Source organism: Myotis davidii, unplaced genomic scaffold (genome assembly GCF_000327345.1).
Source record: "Myotis davidii unplaced genomic scaffold, ASM32734v1 scaffold395, whole genome shotgun sequence".
Lineage (NCBI taxonomy): Eukaryota > Metazoa > Chordata > Mammalia > Chiroptera > Vespertilionidae > Myotis > Myotis davidii.
In genome coordinates this window covers 4,735,460-4,742,858 of record NW_006287904.1, presented here as the reverse complement: position 1 = coordinate 4,742,858, position 7,399 = coordinate 4,735,460, and the positions used below count along the sequence as shown (strand labels likewise).

At 45.0% G+C, this 7,399-nt stretch overlaps 1 protein-coding gene across 5 annotated transcripts in view; it reads right to left on the bottom strand.

Annotated features, from left to right (window-relative positions):
- XCR1 (chemokine (C motif) receptor 1) overlaps window positions 1-7,399 on the bottom strand; it is a 49,305-nt gene that overhangs the window by 18,777 nt on the left and 23,129 nt on the right. For 4 of the 5 annotated variants that reach the window (XM_015561282.1, XM_015561278.1, XM_015561281.1 and 1 more), the window contains one exon: window positions 4,283-4,354. The gene's annotated coding sequence lies outside the window, so the exon portion shown is untranslated. Of the gene's footprint in view, window positions 1-2,496; window positions 2,569-4,282; window positions 4,355-7,399 lie in introns of all 5 variants that reach the window. The other variant, XM_015561279.1, reaches the window with a different exon arrangement.

Sequence of the window (7,399 nt, the reverse complement as noted above, 5' to 3'; positions counted from 1 at the left end):
GAAGCTGGTGTGGACACAGTGCTGTCTGGGGCTCATGATGAACGAGGTTTCCCAGGCCCTACCCGACCCAGGCCGGCCTCTGCCTTTGTAACAAGTGTCTAGGCGGCTCAGAAGGAGGAAGCCAAGCAGTGAACTTAACATCAGGGGCGCTGGAACTAGGCTGCTAGGGTTTCAACTCGGTCTTCAGGATTCAGTGCCCCTGTAGTTTTGGTGCCTCAGTTTCCCTAGATGAATTGCAGAGGATTACAGCACCCACCACACTGACTGTGCCATGTCAGGCCTGGCATTATTTTAGGTGCAGAGGGCTCGAGAAGGACTAAATCGGGTTCCTTGCCTCTAAGATGCTCAAGGCTCACAGGTGTGGAAATGGGCGATCGGGATGCAGGGTGGTAAGTGCCCTGTGCGTGGCTGGCTCTGAGCACACCAGCCTTGGAGAGCAAGGAAGGCCTCCTAGAGGAGGTGATATCAAAGTTCTGCAGGATGAGTAGGAGTCACCCAGGGCTGAACGCCAGGTGCCGGGGAACACACGCCGTAGTGCACATTCTGGGCCGCCCGCTGAGTCAGAGCGGATGAGGTGTGTAGCGTGAGAGGCAGGACTGTCAGGGTTTGAGGCTGGGAAGATGCGCAGCCTCTTTGGGTTGAATTGGGTCCCCGATGCCTTCGGTTTTGGCCAGCTCATCTCACACACGGCACATCCTTACCACGAAGGCCACCTGGTGAGCCGATCAACAGCACTCGCCCTGGACCAGCCAGCCAGCACTCTGTCTTGGTACAAGAAGCCACAGAGGCCCGGCTCCCCGCCCATGGAAACACATGACCACTCCAAGTGAGAGGAGTGTTAAGTAATTGTGGGTTCATGCTTCCAAAGCATCTCATGGAGATACAGGGAAGTCTTCCAGGGGCCCCAAGCTTCTCGGGTGTCTGTTTAGTCATTCGTGGTACCAGAAACGTCCAGAATTCTCCACACTTTGGGAGCACTGGAAGTTTTCACTTCCAGGGAAAACTGACATGGGCTAACTCTTGGAAGGTGAGTAGAAATGAACAGGAAGACAAAAGAAGGAAGGACGTGAGGTGGAGAAGATCAGCCAATGTGAGAATCAGGGCTGGTTCGAAGGACTCCAATTATGGCTCAAAAGGAGAGGACTGGTGAGACACGAGGAGAGGGAGGCAAAGGCCTTCGGGTTAAACGAAGGAGTTTGAAATTCATACTGAATGAGACCTAGTGAAGGTCTCAGTAGAGGAATAGGGTGATCAGTGGATTCACTGCGATACTCTTGGCTATAAGGGACAGAGCCCATGGCTACAACAGCTTAGGTAGCGGAGGCTGCTGATTTCCCTCAGGAAGACAATGCCAGGGCTGGTGCGGCAACTCGGCAATGTCACCAAGAGCCAGGGTCCTTTCTGTCTCTTACCCCAGCCGCAGCCTCTCTGTGGCTGCACTCCTCAGGATGGCAAGAAGGCTGCTATGGCTCCGGCCAACATGGCTTCTACAACATCCAGAATAGGAAGTGAGGAGGCATCTGTCTCAACGAGTGTCTCTCTCGTCTGGGGGAATTTTTGGTTATTACAACCGGGGAGAAGCTCATGACATCTAGCTGGTAGAGGCCAAGGATGGAGCCAAACAGGACAAACTCGCATGAAAGAAAATTGCCAACGTGGCAATGGCGCCGAGGTTGCAAAGCCCTGGCCTAAACTGATTGGGTGCCCTTAGCTTAAGCAGGGAAGGTGGGGTTCCCTCCCTCACTCTACAATTGGAGCTGAGAGTCCAAAGATCCCCCTCTCTGGCTTGGCTTCTGTGTGACGCTAGACACTGCCAGATATGTAAATAAAGCCCCACTTGGTATGGTTTAAGTGTAAGAAATGAAACCATAAAACCAGGCAGGCAGAAATAGTTACCAGATGGCTAGGGAAAGGCCTTATAAAGATATTTATATGTTTTCATATGCAACCCATAAATAGACTACATCCATGCTCCTCAGCTCATGCCATTAGAGAAGGGAATTATCATCTGTCAGACATTGAATTGCTGTCGACCTTTCTTTCTATGTGATACATCTTTAGTTCCTGAAATTTCCATTCCACTGTTGTGTTAAATGGAGTGCCCTTCATTTTTTCAAATTTTCAAAGCAGAATGGGTGGATTGATTTTGCTATGATGGGGGCAGGGATGAGGGAGGAGGGGAGGACATTGGCTTAGAGGTGAGTGTTGCTAACCTACAAGAAATACAGCTTGTGTATGGTCACCCCCAAATCTGATATTTCCGCCAGAGGTTTCTGGTTTGGCTTAAGTTTTTTAGAGATGCATTGCTGACCTGGTATTTTTATTCTTCCTTTTCCTGTTTCTTGGGTGTTTTTTTTTTGTTTTGTTTTTTGAAAATGAGAGTTTGAGCTCTGCTGGTTAAGTGTGGTATAAGAATGTCATGTATGTATGTATGTATGTATGTATGAATGGATGTGTGGTTTTATATATGTTTCCATGTCAACAAAGTTAGCTCACCAAGTTCCAGGCTCCTTCAATAACAAAAGATGTGGTTCTCTTTGTAGCCCATCATCACTATAAAATTATCAGCTGGAAAAACATAAAATAAAATAGTAAACCAAGTTACTGTGCCTGAAAATCTTCACCAAGTGAGTTATTGGAAACTAGATAGCATACTTTTAAATACTCCAAGGATCAAAGAAGTCTCTAGGGGAGTAAAAAATACATTGAATAAAATAAAAATACAACACATCACATGTTGTGGGAAACTGTTAAAGCAGTGCTGAGAGGGAAATTTATAGCACTAGATGCCTACATTATGTCTCACATAAATATCTACTTTAAAAACATAGAGAATAAAGCAAAATAAATCCAAGTTAAGTAGAAAGAAGGAAAAATAAAGATAAGAGCAGAAATGATAAAATTGAAAACAAAAACCAACAGTGAAATGAGATAAAAAAAAATTTATGCTGGTTGAAAAGATCAATAAAAGTGATAACCCTCTAGAAGAATGACAAAAAAGAGAAAGACACAAATGACTGATACCAGGAGTGAAGTAGAAGATAGCACTACGGACTCTGCAGCCACCAATAAATAATAATCAAATCCTACGAACAGCTCTACAGCTTAGGGAAGTAGACTAATTCTTCAGAAAACACAGACTACCACAACTCACCAATTTGAAATAACTTGATTAGCCTGACAACTATTAAGGAAACTGATGTCATAATTTAAAACTCTCAAGAAAGAAGTCTCCAGATTCAGATAATTTGACTAGAGAATTCTTCCAAATGTTTAAAGAAGAGAGAACACTTCCCAACTCATGTTGTGAGACTGGTATCAACCTGATACCAAAACTAGACAAAGAAAGTACAAAAATAAATATAACTACAGACTACTATCCCTCACACATGTACATGAATAAAATCCGTAGCAAAACATTAGCCAGTAGCATATGGGGTTTATTCCAGAGATTGACTTCAAGTCAATGTTGTAATCCACTATATTGAAAGGCTAAAGAAGAAAAATCACATGATCATATCAATGGATATAGAAAAAAACCCTTGACGAAATTCAACAGCCATTTGTGATAAAACTCTCAGAAAAACCAGGGATGGGAAAACTTCCTCAACTTGATAAAGAATATCTATTTAAAAACCTATAGCTAACCTCATATTAAAGGTGAAAGATTGAGTGTTTCCCCATAAGACTGAGAACAAGGCGAGGATGTCAGCTATCAATACTCTTATTCAGTCTAGTGCTGGAAGTCCTAGACAGCTGAATAAGGGGGCGGGGGCGGGAGGAATACTTATTTGAAAGGAAGAAATAAAACTTCCCTGTTCAGAGAGGACAAGATGGTCTACATAGAAAATACCAAAGAATATTAAAAAAACAACAAAAACAAAAAACTGACACGATTCCTAGAATAATAAGCAAAGCTGCAGATACAAGAGCAACATGTAAAAAAATCAATTGTATTTCTATGCAGTAGCAATAGAAGTGTGGAAAGCAAAATTAATGTACAATTAATGTATAACATTTCTCTTAAGAAAGAAACACTTATGCATAAATCACCAAAATGTGTACAAAACAGGTACAGTGGGGCCTTAACTTACGAATGTCCCGACTAACGAGTTTTTTTGCAGTGAGTTGGTAGAGTAATTTGCGTTAACTAGCTCCTTAACGAGTTCCTTAACGAGCTTGGTCTCGGAACTAATTAAACTCGTAGGTCAGGGCCCCACTGTATGCTGAAACTACAAAATGCAGGTAAAGCAAGGACATCTACATAAATGGAGAGACATACCATTTTCATGGGTTGGAAGATTCATCAGAGTCAACATACAAGAGACATCCTTGCCTTGTTCTGGGTCGTCCTCTAAAAAAAACAGAACACATGCTGTATGATCCCACAACTGCACTGTTAGGCATTTATGACCAAGAAATAAAAACTCATGTTTTCACAAAAAAACTATACATGTTTATAGAAAGTTTATTCTTAATAGCCCCAACCTGGAAACAACCAAAATGTCTCTTAATAGATGAATGGCTAAATTCCATATCATGGACTACTACTCAGGGGTTTTATGATTAGTAAAACAAAAGAAAAAGAAAAAAAAGAGAGCACTCTCAAAAGGTCACGTACTGTGCAATGTCATTTACATAACACTCTTGAAATGACAAAGCCATAGACATGGAAAGCAGGCATGGTTGCCAGGGGTTAGAGACGGTGGGGGCAGGTGTGACTACAGAGGTAGCGAGAGGCAAGTCATGGAATAGCTGTGAATTCAAGTCAGGAAGGCTCGGGTGTATGCAAATTAAAGCTGTCAGCTGTCATTTTTTAACCCATGTGTTGGGCAAAAATTAGAAAGTCAGATTGTTAGGATGAACAGCTCCTAATCTCTCCTACTTGGACATGTTTTCTGAAATAGAATTTGTTAGAAGCCTTTTCCCATAGCTCGGGGCAGACAGCTGGCGCCTGCAGAAGCAAGATAAGATGAATCCCCCTTCGCCTGACTGACCTGTGGCCTCTCCTCCCTTAATTCCCTTGCCCCACTCGTGCCCTCCCCGCCATTCCCTCTGCTTGACTGTCTGGCGCTGCCGCAACCTGACCCTATGTTGCATGCTTCCGCCCTAGATAAGAGAACCCAACCATCCCCTTGGGGCTGACACCCACACACTGGTCTCAGCCTACTGTGAGAGAGCGCAATAGAATTTCTTAAAACCCTCATAACATCTCTTGGCCTGGCTGCTTTCTGGGGACCTACCACAGAGAATGTCAAGGGCTGACAAGGATGGGGAAAGAGAGGCCCCAGGAGGCGAGCCTGTGGGAGTGTGAATTGGTGTAGTGTCCTGAAGACAAGCGGGGATAACTTAAGGCTGCACGTTCCCTCTGATTGGGCAGCTCCACTCTTAGGCTGCGCACCCAGAGGAACTTGGCTAAGGTCACCAGAAGACAGCGGGAAGATGCTCAGGGCAGCGTAGTTGGTGGCAAAGTCTGGAGTGTCTGTTAGTAGGAAACGGACACATAAAATGTTGGTACATGGACACGCAGGAAGACAAGGCAGAAGTCAGAAGTACTTTTACTACAGCTGCATGGGTCTAGCTCAAAAAAACATCATGCTGCCCTGGCTGGTTTGGCTCAGTGGCTAGAGCATCGTCCTGCAGACTGAAAGGTACTGGGTTTGATTCCGGTCAAGGGCACATGCCTGGTTGCAGGCTCGATTCCCAGTAGGTGGCCGAAAAATGTTTCTTTTTCATCATTGATGTTTCTCTCTCTCTCTCTCTCTCCATCTCTCCCTTCCTCTCTGAAATCAATAAAAATATATTTAAAAACAACAATATCATACTGAATTTTAAAAAGCATCCCAAGTGATATTTGATGGCACAGTGTCACTTACGTAAACTAAATGCATGCATACTGGAGTTTTCAAGAACATACCTATGTATTCTCTTGGCGCAGATCACCGATGTTGCAGCAGGCCATGGTGAGGAGAACATTCCATCCAATTCTGTGCAAAAATGTTCCAGGCATGATATTAGGGGTTGATTGGTCAGGTTTGGGAACCAGACCAACCTCTTCCGAATGGGTAGCTTTCAATCTGGGCTCCACACTAACTCACTCGGGAAGTTTGAAAACACTGATGTCTTGGTCCCACAGCGGGAGGTTTCAGTTTGATTGACCTGGAGGGCAGGCCTGCACTGGCAGGATTTTCCAAAGTCACTCCCCTCCTCCCCTACACCCCCATCTTCGTTTCACCCAGTGATTCCAGGTACAGCAAGATTGAGTACCACTGCCCAGGGCTCAGATTTTTATGCTCCAGGGAATCCTGTCATTTAGGCAAATTCTGATGACACTTGAGCCTCAGGGTCCTTAGCTTTGAAATGGGAGACAAAGGCCTTGCAGACTTGAATGGTGGAAATGGGATGTTGGTCACTGACTGCCACTCAGAGGTGGCTCCACGAACCGCAGCCTTGGTTATTATTATTTTTTAAATGAGAAGATCATTGAATTCATCAAAGTTAAAAGAGAGAACTGTGAATCCGGATACACCCACATTTTCCCTGGGGAAGAGGGAACCCTAACACAAGGGCTGAACCTCCGTGGTCCTGAGTCCCCACCAGGTCAGGAAGCTGGCCTTGTTGGCAGTTTCCATTTGAAGGCGCCAGAGAGATACGCTGTGGGCCACTGCCCTCTATTGAAACAATATTGCCATTTCCAAGTAGAGAACAGACTTGTCATATGACTGCACTTGAATGTCAACTCATTGGGGACGAGGCTGGCTCCTGCGTGAGCACTCGCAGAAAATGTGGTCCTTCTAAAGAAATCCCTGTAATTATAATAGGCAAGCCAAGGCACTTTCTTATCTCCATTCTAAGCATTTGACATACGCTATTAGGAAAGAATCTATTGTCACAAACACAATTCATCACACTGCAGACACAAGGGGCAGGAACTATCATTGCCTCCATTGTATAGATGAGGACGCTGATCCGAAGTCACACAGCCAGCAAGCAGCGAGGCTGGCTCCAGAGTCTATTCCTAACACCTCCACTATTTTGCCTCTTGAATGCCTCTGGCTTCTTTGCCTTGATGGCGACAGTTGTCCTGCAACCTGGATTACTGTCCAAATAGGTTTTCCCTGCTCAACACACCCTTGTCCGTGCCCCATCCCCTGGGACACATTCCCTCTCTTCCCAGCATTGAGTCTGCATCAGTTCTCGCTTCCAGATCCCTCAGGAGTTCGGCCGTGACCTGCATCTCTGATTGGCCTGTGCTCTCCCCAGATGCCCTCACAGGTGCCCGCATTATACATGATCATTAAATCAAGGAACTGGGACCTTGACTCGATGTCATGAAAACCCATAATGCTGGAGGAAGCCAAATGAGTTCATGGCCTCTCTGATACGCTCCTTCCCCTGC